This window comes from Littorina saxatilis, linkage group LG16 (assembly GCF_037325665.1).
Source record: "Littorina saxatilis isolate snail1 linkage group LG16, US_GU_Lsax_2.0, whole genome shotgun sequence".
Taxonomy (NCBI): domain Eukaryota; kingdom Metazoa; phylum Mollusca; class Gastropoda; order Littorinimorpha; family Littorinidae; genus Littorina; species Littorina saxatilis.
Genome location: NC_090260.1, coordinates 39,731,538 through 39,752,908, shown reverse-complemented (window position 1 = coordinate 39,752,908; position 21,371 = coordinate 39,731,538). Strand labels below are relative to the sequence as shown.

At 44.7% G+C, this 21,371-nt stretch overlaps 1 protein-coding gene and 1 long non-coding RNA gene across 2 annotated transcripts in view; one reads left to right on the top strand and one right to left on the bottom strand.

The window, feature by feature from the left end:
- The window catches only part of LOC138951374 (uncharacterized), a 92,775-nt gene that overhangs the window by 51,388 nt on the left and 20,016 nt on the right, over nucleotides 1-21,371 (top strand). The window lies entirely within an intron of this gene.
- On the bottom strand, nucleotides 3,880-20,234 carry LOC138951050 (uncharacterized). The gene is made up of 5 exons (XR_011450957.1): nucleotides 20,076-20,234; nucleotides 19,655-19,784; nucleotides 18,164-18,238; nucleotides 6,625-6,828; nucleotides 3,880-4,030 (listed from the first exon to the last, which is right to left on the bottom strand). It is a non-coding gene; the product is annotated as an uncharacterized lncRNA (long non-coding RNA).

Sequence of the window (21,371 nt, the reverse complement as noted above, 5' to 3'; positions counted from 1 at the left end):
CTGAACACATAACGGGTCCTCAATCAATCGAGCCTCACGGATGAGAAGTTGTTCAAAACACATATCTGTCAGTGTCTGTCCCATTCACTATCCCGAAGACCGTAATATTCAAGTCAGTGTAGTGTCCAGCCAGTCCACTTTAGATATCGGGGCCGCGGACACTTGAGCTCAACTGTTCAGTTGTCGCAATATATTGCTAGGATCGTGCGTTTAACTGAGTATTGCATGGACAACTCAGTGAATACTGTTGAACGGGAACTTGAGAATATTAATGTTCTCAGTACAGGCACAATTTGAAGTTGCGACTCTTAAGGACTAGCCTGAAGGACTGATATGATAATAGCCGCCTTGAACGGGACCGGCGGCGTGGATGGGCCGTCAGTCATAACGGTGACTAAGGCTGCATGGCTTCAGACCCCCTCCCGCAGGCTTCATCAGCCCCAACCGCCTTGCATGCTTAAAATACCGTCAGTTTATCGGCAAAACGAAATAATATAACTGTAGTTTTCACGGTTCATATGTCTGCCGGCCCATTCAGAAAGACTGCAGCCCCGGGGTCACGCTGCATGCCCGGCTGCGCAGCGGTTACCTGACATAATGATAAACTGACTGACCGTGAGACAATCTGAAAGGCGAATTGAATTTAATGACACTAGATTCTCAGCGGCTTTTTAAAATTTAATTGTATTTCATGTTGTTGCTTGTAAATGATTTTGTTGGCGCAGTGTCGCATGAGCACGGTCGCCTGAAATACTCCCAGCGGTGGGATAAGCCACCCCAAAATGAATATGGTGTCAGTCCTAAGAAAGCAGGCACCTGGCCTGGAGTTCTTTGCAAGTTCAGTCTTCTTGCAACACACCTGGCAGCTTCGACTGATCACACTGCTTTCACTGACGACTTGTATATGACGACATTTATCATGCTAAGCGGACTCGAAGCAGACGTACGTATAATCAGGTTACAGCAGAAGTGCATTCAAATAGGCCTACTTGTGGTACAGGTACGTGTGCAAGATATTCTGTTATGTACTATACCTGAATGGGGTCGGTGCCGACTGCAGCAAGCTGTTCATTTTAGGCCCTGCAGGTCTGTCCGGGCATCTTGGTACCTCCTAATCCCGCTGTTATCAGTTTCATCAGCTCTGACAAAGGTGTCCAATTAAGAACTCCTTTTCCATTATGTCTGTGTGAGTGTTGAGTGGTTGTGTCTCCTGGTGATCTTTTTCAGTCAAGTGTTTCTGAACTTAGTTTCAAACTTTTATGACCAGGGCCGGACCAAATGAGTTGTAAGGGGGGGGTTCCTCCTTTGGGGGGGGGGGGGGGGGGGCAAATCAGCGAAGTGGCGAAGCCACAAGCGCATGTTCCCCCGGAAATTTTTTGAAAAACTGTTAATATCTGTGCAATCTGGTGCATTCTGGGCCTTGTTTTGAGGGTTAAGAGCAGCATTGTTTTGGTGCTAAAACTAGTAAAAAAAAAAAAAAACCCACTCAAAGCAAGGTACATGCTTTTTCCAGGGGTGGGGTTCCGGAACCCCTGGAACCCCCCCCTGGGTCCGGCCCTGATGACTATAATTATAAGCCTGCGAAATGTATTCACATTCACTGACGGGCATCTGAATATCATGTAGTGTCGTACTACATTTGGGCCAAAATATTCTGAAATGAAAGTGCTCTTACGTGGCAGACATGCAGTTACTTGATATGATCCAAGTAACTTGAGAATCACAATGACGGAAAGTACACCCTTCTGACGGGCATCACATTGTGGGTACAACCATACTTTTGCACTCTACACTGATACTCACAACTGCATGGGCACTTTTTCATTTCTTGTACACAGGCGACTTTGCAGTTTCCTCGTTTCGTATCGGCAGTGTTGGCTGACCTCAAAAACTGGAATGCTGTAATAATGGAGTCTTACATACTCAAAAGACCGAATTGGCCTTCTTCGGCATTCATATTGACTTCAAGGTTAATGCAGTTTTTTAGAGAGAGAGAGAGAGAGAGAGAGAGAGAGAGAGAGAGAGAGAGAGAGAGAGAGAGAGAGAGAGAGAGAGAGAGAGAGAGAGAGAGCACACACATCTGGACGCTGGTAGTCTTTGCAGATTTATTACACTGATACAATGTATTCACAACTGCATGGGCACTTTTTCTTGATCAACCACTGCAGTCAACACAGACTGCACAATACCACACCATCTGCGATACCTTTAAACAATACGTTTATACAGTAATAATATACATTACTGCATATCTTTTCTATTTTCGTTTTTAAACGTTACCTGTAGGTTTCTGAATAAAACCTGGCTTTACAAAATCAAGTTTGTGATCTTCAGCAGCGTAGTTTAATGCGTGTTTTTTTTTTTTAAGTCTCATTCACTGTGATGCTGAAAGTCCATAAAAGTATGCTGAATATATTTTGTGTTTTATTTTTCTCTCTGTCACTTGAAATCTTCATGTTATGATGCTTTCAACATATTTGTACAAGAATATTTATTTAAGTCTATTGGCACTTAAAGCCAGAGATGGCGCATTTGTAGGTTCTTTGAACACCACACAAATCATTGTGTGGTGTAATTATCATCCTCTTTTTTTGCAATTAACTGATCATTTTCAAAGTACATGTATTGTATTTACTGTTGACACCATATTGAAAACTTTAGACGCTGTTTTCTCATTGGTAAAGAGTCGACTAGTCATCTTCTAGACTTTCTGTCAGATCTTACTTTCACCAGAAATGCGTTATTATACAGTAACAGACCGGCACGGTTGGCCTAGTGGTAAGGCGTCTGCCCCGTGATCGGGAGGTCGTGGGTTCGAACCCCGGCCGAGTCATACCTAAGACTTTAAAATTGGCAATCTAGTGGCTGCTCCGCCTGGCGTCTGGCATTATGGGGTTAGTGCTAGGACTGGTTGGTCCGGTGTCAGAATAATGTGACTGGGTGAGACATGAAGCCTGTGCTGCGACTTCTGTCTTGACTTGTGTGTGGCGCACGTTATATGTCAAAGCAGCACCGCCCTGATATGGCCCTTCGTGGTCGGCTGGGCGTTAACCAAACAAACAAACAAATACAGTAACAGGCTTTTTGTGAATTACATGATTTTAGAAATTCTGTCAAAAACTTTCTTTTATTTTTGAAATTTATGTTGTAAACAAAATGTGTTCATAAATATAAAGAAAGTGCTCTGTTGTTGCTTCTAGAGGCCTGTTTAGAGTAAAACAAAACATACTTTAAAGTTGCAAGTTCATTTTTCCAGAAGATGAATGTTTCCACAAAACTACATGTTTAATCCCTAAAAAGGTCCACTTTGACCCATAATTCAATATAACGTTTTAGAACAAGAAACACCTTTTCTTAGAATTGTTATGAAGAACCTTGAAATAAGAATTAAAAAGTTTGCCAAAGAATAAAATCTTAAAATCGGAAGGGTCATCTCTGCCTTTAAATAAACAAGTGAATTGGGTCATCCTCAGAAATCATGGTCAAAAGAATTACATATGCATTAACTAAACGTGTTCAGAAAGAGAAAGTAAACACATTTAGTATAAAGCCATGGGTCTGCTTTACACAATGATGATACTGGTGGAGGGAGGGAGTGGCCTTTAAAAGTGGTGCATGAAACTAATTTTTGCTCAGCTTACCCAAATCAAATCAAATGCATTCTTGAATTGTTTATGAATCCTTCAGCATTCTGTGTCCAAATTTGTTTGTAGTCATTTGATCTGTCGAGTTACACAATGAAATATGAAATGTATTTGATGACAGCTGTAACATGGAAACTTGAGCACCACTTCTGAGAAAGACCCAAATCCCACAATATGTCACACACTCATCTGTTCTCACATTTGGCAAATCACACACAAAATCAAGAAAGGTAGCTTTTTACTGTTTTTATTTTTTTATTATGAGTTGAAGAATTCACTGTTCTGTGTGACATGTGACAGTGGTGTCTAATTAATAACAGCAGAAAATTCGACTCCTGTAGGAAACATCCGTTCCAGGGGAGGCCAAGGAAGGTAGCATGATCAATCTGTAACAAAACAAACAACACCAAAAGTTACAATGCATTTGTGTTAAACATTCTATTCCAATGTGAGCTACCCTTTTTGTTTAATTAAAGGAATAAAGTGCACCAAGGACTGAGAGCTATATAGTTTGGGCTGGGGGTTGGAATCATGTTACTGAAAACACCAGGAATACTTAAAATAAGTTTTTGAGCACCGAGTTATTCCAATTTAAAACAGCTGTGTTTATGGTATTGTTTGGACATGAGTATTTATCCCCAAGTTCTTCCGCTGCACCGTGGCTGTTTTGATTTTCTTCCTACTTTCCGACCCTGAGAAGAGCAGCCTACAATTCACATGCTGTTGCTGGACGTATTCAAAATCGCCTAAAGAGCAACAGAGTTTGGTTAGGGTTTGTATTGATGACAACATACATGTATTTGAGGAATACCTTGGAATAAGAGTTTGAACGTTCTAGTATTAACATAAACATAAATACTGTCTTGGGTGGTCTTTCTAGACAATGTATTGAACAATGTTTGTTTACACTGTGCAATGCGCTTTAACCCCAAGTAGCATGGAATATGTGTACGCTGGCCAACTTGCATGTACATGTACTGGTGTGTGCTGCCTAGGTTATAGATTTGACTTCCTGATTCCAACTGTTTTTCATCTCTCAACGCAAGTATGTATCAAATAACAGTTAACACTATATGACACAACCATTCCCACATAAAATCAATTTTATTCATTGGCATATTTACCTTTTGAATACAAGAATATGTACCAAGTTGCATGATTTTGAACCATGGGGAACAGATTGTAAGATTCACACTCAACCCATATTATTATTCTTCTTTGTTCATAGGCTTCGACTACCACGTTCACTCATATTTTTAGCATGAATGGATTTTTATGTGTATGACAATTTTTACCCTGCCATTTAGGCAACATACGCCGATTTCAGGGGAGGTATGCTGGGTATTTTTGTGTTTCTATAACCCATCGTCTCTGACATGGATTACAGGATCTTTTCCGTGCGCACTTGGTCTTGTGCTTGTATGCACACACGAAGGGGGTTAAATCACTAACAGGTCTGCACATAAGTTGACCTGGGAGATCAAATAAATCTCCACTCTTAACTCACCAGGCGGCAGCGACCGGGATTCAAACTCATGACCTCCTGATTAGGAGGCCGACATCTTACCATATGGATGTTGTGAAGGAATTTTACAATGTTTTTTAGTTTTTTTTTAAGTTATATTCTACGTGTAAAACAGCAGGATATGTAATCCTGTTTGGACGTGTGAATGTGTTACAAACAATGCTCTTACTTCTGAAGTCCAAAGGATGATCAAGAGATGTTTTACTCATATGAGTTTGTATGCAAAAGAAACTAAAATTTACACTGGACAAGAAAACAGACTTTCCAGTACAATTGAAGGCTAAAGAAATTCTTGATGGGCAATATCTGGTAATATCTTTGTGTACCTGATGGAATATCAATTAGAATGAATGTGAGTACCATAATTTCTCAGCTAATATCAATTAGGGAATTAGGTGGTAAAACAGCTCAGTCGGTAGTGGCTCTGGCTTCAAAACAAGTTGTTGCTATCTAATGGAAGGGCGCTGGTTCTGTGCGATGCTTAGTTTTAGTGACGAAGAACAGGACGTCACATTCCAAATAAGCACGACTATGTTGCAGGTTGAAGCCGCTGAGATTGCATTTCTTCGGGAGGTTTTCGCAAAAATAGATATTACACGATTTGCGCGAAACATTTGAGAAGCAGACAATCTCTGATATCTCTGTTCGTCTCGTGATAACGTTATTTTGTATGATAACGGTTCACTTGCAAACTATAAAGTATGCAATTAGGTGTGTCAGTGGTAAATGTAAATAGAAATGTGTAATACAGACAAAGCAAACAAATAAACGTGTTTTTCTCGTGAAAATGTTGTGTTGTGCGGGTGTTCACGTGATGTACACAAAGCAAAGTGTGGGACGGACTCTGCTCTGTGATGAAACACTGGCAAGTTCAATACACGAGAAAAACGATTTTGTTCAGCGGGCAGCCACGGAGGATGTATGTATTTTTCAAATGGTTGTAAAATAAGTCTTGTATTTATCACCGTTCTATTTTATTTTACTGGCCTTCCAGATACACTTACAAACTTAAAGCACTTAGTTGTGTGTCCTTTGCTCCTTTAACTGATTGTAGCCTGTGAGGAAGTGATGCGTACACATCCTGTGAGAGATTTGCAAGACATACCAAGTGATGACCGACAGCTACTGTGTTAGAAATGAGGTGTAAGCAAATTTGAAGATAAATCCATTTTCAACAATATTAGGAACTTGATACTGAGTGTGGTCAAGAAAGACTCTTTATCTGGTTTTCTGTCTCATCCTTACACCATAAAGTAAGAAGCATACCATGGATCACATATATGTTAAACACAACGATTCATTATGTGTTCTTTGTCATAATTTCTTTGCCTTTGGTATAAGTGTTTTCTTTCTTTTTGCCATATGCTGGGTAAATGGCTTACAGCAACCGTAATACATGAACCATGAGTGACCACTTTTTTTTGCATCTATACACTCAATTACCGGTACACTTACAGACAGTCAGCATGATGTTCACTTGTATTCAGTAGGCTGCATTCCACAGTCACATCACAAAGCTGATAAGATATGTTGTTTTGCACCAGTCAGCCAATGTTCTCCAATATGTGGTTAGCATAGCTGTCATCTTGCAAGCTTCTCAACCAGTGAATACTCTTCCTACCAGGCAAGGCAAGTAGAACAAACACACCAGGAAGATGTCTGCAACAAAGAGCCACCAAGTTAGATACTAATTGCATTGTGCATCACTCATCCCACCTGCACAACAACCAACTAACACCAGTACTTTACCCCACTAACAAGACATCCCACCAGTACAATACCCCACTAATGCAAGATACCACCACTACCACACCCAACTAACGAGACATCCCACAACTACCACACACAACTAATGAGACATCCCACCAGTACTTTAACCCACTACCGAGACATCCCACCAGTACAATACCCCACCAATGCAAGATCCCACCAGTACCACACCCCACTAACGAGACATCCCATAAGTACAACACGAGAACCAAGGAGTACCACACCACACTAACACGAGACATCCCACCAGTACTATACCCCACTTACGCGAAATCCCACCAGCACTATAACCCACTAACAATACATCCCACCACTACCACACCCCACAAATGAGACATCCCCAGTACAATACCCCACTAACAGGAGGTCCCACCAGTACCAGACCCTACTAACGAGGCACCCCACCAGTTCAAAACCCCACAAACATGACATACCACCAGTACATAACCCCACTAGCAAGACATACCACCAGTACCAAACCCAACTAACAAGACATCCCGCCAGTATTTTACCTCACTAACGAGAGACATTCGAACAATACAATACCACTCTAAAGTGAGATCCTTCCAGTACCAGACCCCACTAATGAGACACTTTTACTCGCATTTGGCGAGTAGATGAACATTTCTATTCGCCAGTTACATGCATACTAACCATGGCAAGTACAATACTCGCCACTTTCTGGCCTTAAACCCCACTAACGAGACATCCAACCAGTACTATAACCCGCTAACGCAAGATTCAACCAGAACCACATCCCACTAACAAGACATCCCACCAGTAGTATACCCCACTAACGAGATATCCCCATGAGTACTACTCCCCACTAACGCAAGAACCCATAGATAGTACCACACCAAACTAACATGAGATCCTACCAGTACTTCACCCCACTAACAAGACATCCCACCTGTACTATACCCCATTCACGCAAAATCCCACAAGCACTATACCCAACTAACGAAACATACTACCACTACAACACCCAACAAGTGAGACATCCCCAGTACAATACCCACTAACGCAAGATCCAATCGGTACCAGGCCCCTCTAATAAGTCATCCCAACAGTACTAAACCTCATTAACGCGAGATCCCACCAGAACCACACCCAACTAACGAGACATCCCGTGAGTACCACACCCAAAAAGCATGAGATCCAACCGACACTATACTCCACCAATGCGGGATCCCACCAGTACCATACCCACCAACGAGACATCCCAGGAGTACCTCACCCCACTAACTCGAGAACCCACCAGTACTATACACTACCAACGAGACATCCCACCAGTACTATACCCCACAAACGAGACATCCTGTCTGTACCACACCCCACTAAAAGGCATTCCATGAGCACATCCCCCCAGTACTAACCCCACTTAGAAGTCATCCCAACTTTCTTTATTTTGTGTTTAACGTCGTTTTCAACCATTCAAGGTTATATCGCGACGGGGAAAGGGGGGAGATGGGACAGGGGAAAGGGGGGAGATGGGATAGAGCCACTTGTTAATTGTTTCTTGTTCACAAAAGCACTAATCAAAAAATTGCTCCAGGGGCTTGCAACGTAGTACAATATATGACCTTACTGGGAGAATGCAAGTTTCCAGTACAAAGGACTTAACATTTCTTACATACTGCTTGACTAAAATCTTTATAAAAATTGACTATATTCTATACAAGGGTAAAAGGAGAAACAGAACCAATAGTCGCCTTTTACGACATGCTGGGTAGCATCGGGTAAATTCTTTCTCGTCCCAATCAATATGGGACTCCCCCTAACCCGGGGGGAGTAAGTCATCCCAACTGTACCACCCCAAACTAATGAGACATCCCATCAGTAGTATACCCCACGAACGAGATATCCCATCAGTACCACACTCCACTAACGAGACATCCCACCAGTACCACACCCCACTAACAAGACTTCACACCAGTACCACTCTCCACTAACGAGACATCACACCAGTACCACACTCCACTAATGAGACATCCCATTAGTAGTATACTCCACAAACGAGACATCCTACCTGTACCACACCCCACTAAGGAGGCATCCCATGAATACACCCCCCCCCCCCCCACTAACATGAGATATCCCACCAGTACTATACCCCACTTACAAGTCATCCCAACTATGCCACCCCCAACTAATGAGACATCCCAACAGTAGTATACCCCACGAACGAGATATCCCATCAGTACCACACTCCACTAACGAGACATCCCACCAGTACCACACCCCACTAACAAGACATCACACCAGTACCACTCTCCACTAACGAGACATCACACCAGTACCACACTCCACTAATGAGACATCCAATTAGTAGTATACTCCACAAACGAGACATCCTACCTGTACCACACCCCACTAAGGAGGCATCCCATGAATACACCCCCCCCCCCCCCCCCACTAACATGAGATATCCCACCAGTACTATACCCCACTTACAAGTCATCCCAACTATGCCACCCCCAACTAATGAGACATCCCAACAGTAGTATACCCCACGAACGAGACATCCCATCTGCAGTATACCCCACAAATGAGACATCCTATCAGTAGTATACCCCACTAACAAGACATCCCATCAGTACCACAACCCACTAACGAGACATCCAATCAATAGTATACCCCACGAACCAGACATCCCATCAGTCTAACGAGACATCCCACCAGTACCACACCCCACTAACAAGACATCCCACCAGTACCACACTCCACTAACGAGACATCCCTCCAGTACCACACCCCACTAACAAGACATCCCACCAGTACCACACTCCACAAACGAGACATCACACCAGTTTCACACTCCATTAATGAGACATCCCATTAGTAGTATACTCCACTAACAAAACATTCCATCACTAGCATACCCCACTAACGAGACATCCCACCAGGACCACACTCAACTAAGAAGACATCCCGCCAGTACCTCACCCCACTAACGAGACATCCCGCCAGTACCACACCCCACTAAAAAGACATCCCACCAGTACCACATCCCACTAACGAGACATCCCACCAGTGCCACACTCCACGAATGAGACATCCCACCAGTACCACACTCCAATAACGTGACATTACACCAGTACCACACTACACTAATGAGACATCCCATTAGTAGTATAGACCGGCACGGTTGGCCTAGTGGTAAGGCGTCCGCCCCGTGATCGGGAGGTCGTGGGTTCGAAACCCAGCCGGGTCATACCTAAGACTTTAAAATTGGCAATCTAGTGGCTGCTCTGCATGGCGTCTGGCATTATGGGGTTAGTGCTAGGACTGGTTGGTCCGGTGTCAGAATAATGTGACTGGTTGAGACATGAAGCCTGTGCTGCGACTTCTGTCTTGTGTGTGGCGCACGTTAAATGTCAAAGCAGCACCGCCCTGATATGGCCCTTTGTGGTCGCCTGGGCGTTAAGCAAACAAACAAACAAAATTAGTAGTATACCCCACCAATGAGACATCCCATCACCAGTACCACTAATGAGACATCCCACAAATACCACTTATGAATGAGACATCCCCCCACTACCACACCACCCTAACAAGACATCCAAACACTACTATACCCCACAAACGAGACATCCTACCTGTACCACACCCAACTAAGGAGGCATCCCATTAGTACATCCCCCCTACTAACATGAGATATCCCACCAGTACAATAGCCCATTTTCAAGTCATCCCAACTGTACCACCCCCAACTAATGAGACATCCCATCTGTAGTATACCCCTCAAACAAGACATCCCATCAGTAGTATACCTCACTAACAAGACATCCCATCAGTACCACACTCCACTAACGAGACATTCCACCAGTACCACACTCCACTAAAAAGACATTCCACCAGTACCACACTCCACTAAAAAGACATCCCACCAGTACCACACCCCACTAACGAGACATCCCACCAGTACCACACCCCACTAACGAGACATCCCACCAGTATCACACCCCACTAAAAAGACATCCCACCAGTACCACATCCCTTTAACGAGACATACCACCAGTACCACACTTCACTAATGAGACATCCCACCAGTACCACACCCCACTAACGTGACATCACACCAGTTCCACACTCCACTAATGAGACATCCCATTAGTAGTATACCCCACTAACGAGACATCCATTCACCAGAAACATACCCCACTAACGAGACATTCCACCAGTACAACACCCAACTAACGATTCATTCCACCACTACCACATGCCACAAGTGAGAAATCCCACAAGTACCAAACCACACTAACAAGACATCCCATCAGAACAACACCGCACTCAAGAGACATCCCATCAGTACCTCACTGCACTCACGAGACATCCCATCAGTACAACACCTCACTCACAAGACATCCCATCAGTACCACACCGCACTCACAAGACATCCCATCAGTACCACACCGCACTCACGAGACATCCCATCAGTACAACACCTCACTCACAAGACATCCCATCAGTACCACATGCATCCACGAGACATCCCATCAGTACCACATGCACCCACGAGACATCCCATCAGTACCACACCGCACTCACAAGACATCCCATCAGTACCACATGCACCCACGAGACATCCCATCAGTACCACACCGCACTCACAAGACATCCCATCAGTACCACACCACACTCACAAGACATCCCATCAGTACCACACCGCACTCACGAGACATCCCATCAGTACCACACCGCACTCACGGTGACATCCCATCAGTACCACACTGCACTCATGAGACATCCCATCAGTACCACACTGCACTCACAAGACATCCCATCAGTACCACACCGCACTCACAAGACATCCCATCAGTACCACACCGCACTCACGAGACATCCCATCAGTACCACATCGCACTCACGAGACATCCAACCAGTACTATAACCCGCTAACGCAAGATTCAACCAGAACCACATCCCACTAACAAGACATCCCACCAGTAGTATACCCCACTAACGAGATATCCCCATGAGTACTACTCCCCACTAACGCAAGAACCCATAGATAGTACCACACCAAACTAACATGAGATCCTACCAGTACTTCACCCCACTAACAAGACATCCCACCTGTACTATACCCCATTCACGCAAAATCCCACAAGCACTATACCCAACTAACGAAACATACTACCACTACAACACCCAACAAGTGAGACATCCCCAGTACAATACCCACTAACGCAAGATCCAATCGGTACCAGGCCCCTCTAATAAGTCATCCCAACAGTACTAAACCTCATTAACGCGAGATCCCACCAGAACCACACCCAACTAACGAGACATCCCGTGAGTACCACACCCAAAAAGCATGAGATCCAACCGACACTATACTCCACCAATGCGGGATCCCACCAGTACCATACCCACCAACGAGACATCCCAGGAGTACCTCACCCCACTAACTCGAGAACCCACCAGTACTATACACTACCAACGAGACATCCCACCAGTACTATACCCCACAAACGAGACATCCTGTCTGTACCACACCCCACTAAAAGGCATTCCATGAGCACATCCCCCCAGTACTAACCCCACTTAGAAGTCATCCCAACTTTCTTTATTTTGTGTTTAACGTCGTTTTCAACCATTCAAGGTTATATCGCGACGGGGAAAGGGGGGAGATGGGACAGGGGAAAGGGGGGAGATGGGATAGAGCCACTTGTTAATTGTTTCTTGTTCACAAAAGCACTAATCAAAAAATTGCTCCAGGGGCTTGCAACGTAGTACAATATATGACCTTACTGGGAGAATGCAAGTTTCCAGTACAAAGGACTTAACATTTCTTACATACTGCTTGACTAAAATCTTTATAAAAATTGACTATATTCTATACAAGGGTAAAAGGAGAAACAGAACCAATAGTCGCCTTTTACGACATGCTGGGTAGCATCGGGTAAATTCTTTCTCGTCCCAATCAATATGGGACTCCCCCTAACCCGGGGGGAGTAAGTCATCCCAACTGTACCACCCCAAACTAATGAGACATCCCATCAGTAGTATACCCCACGAACGAGATATCCCATCAGTACCACACTCCACTAACGAGACATCCCACCAGTACCACACCCCACTAACAAGACTTCACACCAGTACCACTCTCCACTAACGAGACATCACACCAGTACCACACTCCACTAATGAGACATCCCATTAGTAGTATACTCCACAAACGAGACATCCTACCTGTACCACACCCCACTAAGGAGGCATCCCATGAATACACCCCCCCCCCCCCACTAACATGAGATATCCCACCAGTACTATACCCCACTTACAAGTCATCCCAACTATGCCACCCCCAACTAATGAGACATCCCAACAGTAGTATACCCCACGAACGAGATATCCCATCAGTACCACACTCCACTAACGAGACATCCCACCAGTACCACACCCCACTAACAAGACATCACACCAGTACCACTCTCCACTAACGAGACATCACACCAGTACCACACTCCACTAATGAGACATCCCATTAGTAGTATACTCCACAAACGAGACATCCTACCTGTACCACACCCCACTAAGGAGGCATCCCATGAATACACCCCCCCCCCCCCCCCCCACTAACATGAGATATCCCACCAGTACTATACCCCACTTACAAGTCATCCCAACTATGCCACCCCCAACTAATGAGACATCCCAACAGTAGTATACCCCACGAACGAGACATCCCATCTGCAGTATACCCCACAAATGAGACATCCTATCAGTAGTATACCCCACTAACAAGACATCCCATCAGTACCACAACCCACTAACGAGACATCCAATCAATAGTATACCCCACGAACCAGACATCCCATCAGTCTAACGAGACATCCCACCAGTACCACACCCCACTAACAAGACATCCCACCAGTACCACACTCCACTAACGAGACATCCCTCCAGTACCACACCCCACTAACAAGACATCCCACCAGTACCACACTCCACAAACGAGACATCACACCAGTTTCACACTCCATTAATGAGACATCCCATTAGTAGTATACTCCACTAACAAAACATTCCATCACTAGCATACCCCACTAACGAGACATCCCACCAGGACCACACTCAACTAAGAAGACATCCCGCCAGTACCTCACCCCACTAACGAGACATCCCGCCAGTACCACACCCCACTAAAAAGACATCCCACCAGTACCACATCCCACTAACGAGACATCCCACCAGTGCCACACTCCACGAATGAGACATCCCACCAGTACCACACTCCAATAACGTGACATTACACCAGTACCACACTACACTAATGAGACATCCCATTAGTAGTATAGACCGGCACGGTTGGCCTAGTGGTAAGGCGTCCGCCCCGTGATCGGGAGGTCGTGGGTTCGAAACCCAGCCGGGTCATACCTAAGACTTTAAAATTGGCAATCTAGTGGCTGCTCTGCATGGCGTCTGGCATTATGGGGTTAGTGCTAGGACTGGTTGGTCCGGTGTCAGAATAATATGACTGGTTGAGACATGAAGCCTGTGCTGCGACTTCTGTCTTGTGTGTGGCGCAATGTCAAAGCAACACCGCCCTGATATGGCCCTTTGTGGTCGCCTGGGCGTTAAGCAAACAAACAAACAAAATTAGTAGTATACCCCACCAATGAGACATCCCATCACCAGTACCACTAATGAGACATCCCACAAATACCACTTATGAATGAGACATCCCCCCACTACCACACCACCCTAACAAGACATCCAAACACTACTATACCCCACAAACGAGACATCCTACCTGTACCACACCCAACTAAGGAGGCGTCCCATGAGTACATCCCCCCTATTAACATGAGATATCCCACCAGTACAATAGCCCATTTTCAAGTCATCCCAACTGTACCACCCCCAACTAATGAGACATCCCATCTGTAGTATACCCCTCAAACAAGACATCCCATCAGTAGTATACCCCACTAACAAGACATCCCATCAGTACCACACTCCACTAACGAGACATTCCACCAGTACCACACTCCACTAAAAAGACATTCCACCAGTCCCACACTCCACTAAAAAGACATCACACCAGTACCACACTCCACTAATGAGACATCCCACCAGTACCACACCCCACTAACGAGACATCCCACCAGTATCACACCCCACTAAAAAGACATCCCACCAGTACCACATCCCTTTAACGAGACATACCACCAGTACCACACTTCACTAATGAGACATCCCACCAGTACCACACCCCACTAACGTGACATCACACCAGTTCCACACTCCACTAATGAGACATCCCATTAGTAGTATACCCCACTAACGAGACATCCCATCACCAGAAACATACCCCACTAACGAGACATTCCACCAGTACAACACCCAACTAACGATTCATTCCACCACTACCACATGCCACAAGTGAGAAATCCCACAAGTACCAAACCACACTAACAAGACATCCCATCAGAACAACACCGCACTCAAGAGACATCCCATCAGTACCTCACTGCACTCACGAGACATCCCATCAGTACAACACCTCACTCACAAGACATCCCATCAGTACCACACCGCACTCACAAGACATCCCATCAGTACCACACCGCACTCACGAGACATCCCATCAGTACAACACCTCACTCACAAGACATCCCATCAGTACCACATGCATCCACGAGACATCCCATCAGTACCACATGCACCCACGAGACATCCCATCAGTACCACACCGCACTCACAAGACATCCCATCAGTACCACATGCACCCACGAGACATCCCATCAGTACCACACCGCACTCACAAGACATCCCATCAGTACCACACCGCACTCACAAGACATCCCATCAGTACCACACCGCACTCACGAGACATCCCATCAGTACCACACCGCACTCACGAGACATCCCATCAGTACCACACCGCACTCATGAGACATCCCATCAGTACCACACCGCACTCACGAGACATCCCATCAGTACCACACCGCACTCACAAGACATCCCATCAGTACCACACCGCACTCACGAGACATCACATAAGTACCACATCGCACTCACAAGACATCCCATCAGTACCCCACCGCACTCACGAGAGATCCCATCAGTACCACACTGCACTCATGAGACATCCCATCAGTACCACACTGCACTCACAAGACATCCCATCAGTACCACACCGCACTCACAAGACATCCCATCAGTACCACACCGCACTCACAAGACATCCCATCAGTACCACACCGCACTCACAAGACATCCCATCAGTATCACACTGCACTCACAAGACATCCCATCAGTACCACACCGCACTCACAAGACATCCCATCAGTACCACATCGCACTCACGAGACATCCCATCAGTACCACACCGCACTCACAAGACATCCCATCAGTACCACACAGCACTCACAAGACATCCCATCAGTACCACACCGCACTCTCGAGACATCCCATCAGTACCACACCGCACTCACAAGACATCCCATCAGTACCACACCGCACTCACAAAACATCCCACCACTAAACCCACGAGACATCCCATCAGTACCACACCCCACTAACGAAACATCCCACCACCAAACCCACGAGACATCCCATCAGTACCACACCCCACTAACGAAACATCCCACCACTAAACCCACGAGACATCCTATCAGTACCACACCCCACTAACGAAACATCCCACCAGTATCACACCCCACTAAAAAGACATCCCACCAGTACCACATCCCTTTAACGAGACATACCACCAGTACCACACTTCACTAATGAGACATCCCACCAGTACCACACCCCACTAACGTGACATCACACCAGTTCCACACTCCACTAATGAGACATCCCATTAGTAGTATACCCCACTAACGAGACATCCCATCACCAGAAACATACCCCACTAACGAGACATTCCACCAGTACAACACCCAACTAACGATTCATTCCACCACTACCACATGCCACAAGTGAGAAATCCCACAAGTACCAAACCACACTAACAAGACATATTAGTCATATATATCCCACCACTACCACACCGCACTCACGAGACATCCCATCAGAACAACACCGCACTCATGAGACATCCCATCAGTACCTCACTGCACTCACGAGACATCCCATCAGTACAACACCTCACTCACAAGACATCCCATCAGTACCACACCGCACTCACAAGACATCCCATCAGTACCCCACTGCACTCACGAGACATCCCATCAGTACAACACCTCACTCACAAGACATCCCATCAGTACCACATGCATCCACGAGACATCCCATCAGTACCACATGCACCCACGAGACATCCCATCAGTACCACACCGCACTCACAAGACATCCCATCAGTACCACACCGCACTCACAAGACATCCCATCTGTACCACACCGCACTCACAAGACATCCCATCAGTACCATGAGACATCCCACCACTAAACCACACCGCACTCACAAGACATCCCATCAGTACCATGAGACATCCCACCACTAAACCCACGTGACATCCCATCAGTACCACACCCCACTAACGAAACATCCCACCACTAAACCCACGAGACATCCCATCAGTACCACACCCCACTAACGAAACATCCCACCAATAAACCCACGAGACATCCCATCAGTACCACACCACACTCACAAAACATCCCACCACTAAACCCACGAGACATCCCATCAGTACCACACCCCACTAACGAAACATCCCACCACTAAACCCACGAGACATCCCATCAGTACCACACCCCACTAACGAAACATCCCAACACTAAACCCACGAGACATCCCATCAGTACCACACCCCACTAACGAAACATCCCACCACTAAACCCACGAGACATCCCATCAGTACCACACCCCACTAACGAAACATCCCACCACTAAACCCACGAGACATCCCATCAGTACCACACCCCACTAACGAAACATCCCACCACTAAACCCACGAGACATCCCATCAGTACCACACCCCACTAACAAAACATCCCACCACTAACACATCTCCCCAGTACCATACCCCATTAATGAGACATCCAGTCAGTACCATTCTCCACTAACAAGACATTTATCTCTCAAGATTATGGTTTTGTTTATGTATTTCACAGTGTGAACAGCATTGTATGATTAAATGACAAAAATGTAAGTATAGATGATAGATCTGCTACCCACCCTCTATAAAACCAAAAGAAAAACTATCATTATCAAAAGTATTACTACATACTAAAGCCAGGCATGTGATAATTTGAACAGGACCTTGAGACTGAGAGCGAAGTGATATGGCAGGTACAACATCTCATCCATGGGATCTTGTCTTGCTTGAAGCACTGTCTGAAAAGGAAATAGAAATAAGAAGAAAAAAATGAAGAAGAAAAAAGAATGTACACAACCTGTCAGAATCAACTTTTGACTATTGCAATTCAGATGATGTTTCTGTTTATTATATTCCATAGTCAGGAATGTCGTTAGGCGTCGGACATCGGACATTTTACAAAATCCCCAAATGTCCGATTCACATTGCCGCATGTCGGTCAGATGTCCTATCATTTTAGCCTGAGCGTGGTCATTGTCCGATATGTACTCCATTCCTTCGGACAGCGCGATATTCGTTAATTTTCATTTCAAGATACAAATCTTCAAAAAGACCGAACGCTCTCGTGTTCAGCTGACACCCGTCGCGCCAAAGCCAGCAATCTGGATGCTAGCAACGTAACGCACATATACAGATACAGACACTGAAGTTGCCAGTGCCGCGTGCGGATCTTTTCTTTTGTCGGGAATTCCCAAACCGTTTGCGGTATGCGCTGTTTGGGTATAACCGTCTGGGTGCAGCGCACTGATCTAAAAAATAATAGTGGATTACAGGAGTATGGGAGACAACTCCGACTAAATTTGTCGTCTGCTTTTGTTTTCGATACGAGACGAAGCACTGAATTATGCCGCTGAAAAAAAAACTAAAGCCTGCAAAAGATCAGCATTAGATCAAACTGATCATTTTGTTTTTCAACTTTTATCCAAATCATGCAGTTTGTAATCAAAGTGAGAGCTCTGAAGTTGTTCATGTTGGTTTCTTTTTTGTGGTTTCTTTGAAACTAAACAAATACAACATTATACGCACACTGTGTTGATGTATTTACTATATTATGTGTGTATTCTACAGCGTGGGTGTGTGTGGGCGCATGATCGACATTGTAACAATTCCATGGAATGTGTTATAAGCTGTTTGGCGCAAAATCATAATTATAATGTCCTATTACACTTTCTGAAAGCGGTCAAATGTCCTAGTGATGCTGAAAAACTCAGGACTATAGGTATGAATTTGTAGCAACATCCCTGCATTGTGCCTTCTTCTACCATAAAACAGGAAAAATAAATAGCCCTCTATATAATATACATTAATTATATATCATTAGGCCTAAAAAAAAAATAGGTGTGGTTACGGTAACCCGACCTACCCTATTTTTAGGGGCCGACCCTATAACTTTTTATTACATTTGTCAACAAAAAAAAACCAAAAAAACAAAAAACGAGTGCAAAAAACGCAATGAGCGAAAGCGCCCGTGTCGCACACTTATTTCCCTGTCAAGTAGGTTTAATTTGTACACATTAGAAAAAAAAGTAAAAAAAAAAAAAAGTGATTGCCTACCTACCTACCCTATTTTTTTTGACTATGTTACCGTAACCACACCTATTTTTTTTTTTGGCCTTAATATATATATATATATATAAATGTAATATTGTACATACTATGATTTACACTGCAAGGACTCAGTTTTCAGTTGATGGTCACGACAACGTCAAATACAAATTAAGCACTGATTGCTGAACTGTCCTGGATCTGGATAACCGGCCTGGGTTGGTGGTTGGCGGGTGCGTCCTGTAAATAGAAAACATATCTTGCGTCCTGTAAATAGGAAACATATCTAAATGTGCATCTAATAATGTACAACATTAAAAGGCAAGTATGAGGCAAGCTCATTTTGAAAATTATTTCTTTCCCCATGCCTATACTGTCATGTTCAAGGGGCATAACTCATTGAGAATGAGATCATTGCGGGGTCCGTTTCACAAGGAGAATAAATTTGCAGCATTTTTGTGAATTTCACCTTTGAGAACTCATATACTTCAAACAAGTAGCAGCAACATCTCCCGCTGCAACTAGGCTTACCATTTTCAACTGCTGTCAACAGCTTGTGGGGCCGAGTCAGTGTTTTGACACAGTGAACATGCCCGCATGCTTCGCCTTTCCGCGAGATTCAACGTGTCTTATAACCAAAATCAGACAAAATTTGAACATTTTTCCCGAATCGCACACCTTTTGGCAACTGTTCGTGTACTTGCTTCAACCACAATGTTTGAGGTCAGTCCTGACCCTGCCAGCTTAGCAATCTGGCGGTGTTCCCGGCGGCATAAATTAGTCCATCATCAAGCAAGGCCCGACAAAAGTCCGACAGTGAAACAGATGATCATATCATTGAATATATAGCCTGGTTTTGTGTGCGTGTGTGTGTGTGTGTGCGTGTATTACATAATTTCGATAAATCCCTCTCTTTCTGTGCGAGAGATCATTTCAGTCTTATCAGTCTTGGTGTTCCACACGGACCCGGACGAAAAGTCTCAGGGACAGTGAGATTTTGAATGAGACTACACAAAACGTAAACATTTTATTTTTTATTTTTTATTGATATGAAATGCTACTTTCCCTTAAAAAACAACAACCAGATCTGTACCGTGTCTGAATTCAATATCAAGAGTACTTTTTAAAATTTTTATTGCAATCGTCACGAAAGAATCGGCACTGTCTCCGATCTGATCGGCTGTAGAGTATATCCTCGGTGAACCTCGGTGATCCTCGCCGAGACGATCGTAGCTTTGTCGTTCGTCGTTGTAAACCAAAGCTGCGATCGAGCGTAGGGTAATATGCCAGGGGACTCAAGTCATCCCCTGACGCTGCTGCGCAGCAGGAGATATTTACGAGTTGACTCCGATCGTAGCGGTGTGCATTGCCTGGTCGAGGCCGTTCTAAATTCAGGAATCCGCGTTCAAAAGGTTACGTCGCTCTGTTCTAAATGACCCATGTAGACCTTGACGTCATTAAAAGAGTGACGTAGAGGTTACATGCCGAGTCTCAGTGATTATCAAAAATAATGGTCGAAGTTAGCGGATCATGAAAAATGCGAGCTTCAGCGAGCTTTTTCATGACCGCGAACTGAGACCATTATTTTTGATAATCACTGAGACGAGGTATGTAACCTCTTTATCCCTCTTTTCTTCAGTTATTCAAAAAAAAGAGGAGTTTTTGTGCGAAAGTTTGATCGAATCATATTCACCCAACCTGCGCAGGCGATCAATTAATGCGCGGTTGAATAGTTCCGTGCAAATCATTCAATTTTGTTAACACTTCTTGTCAGTTTCCATGTTTTGAACTAAAATCAAGTACACAGTTATGTTGTCATTCTGCTGT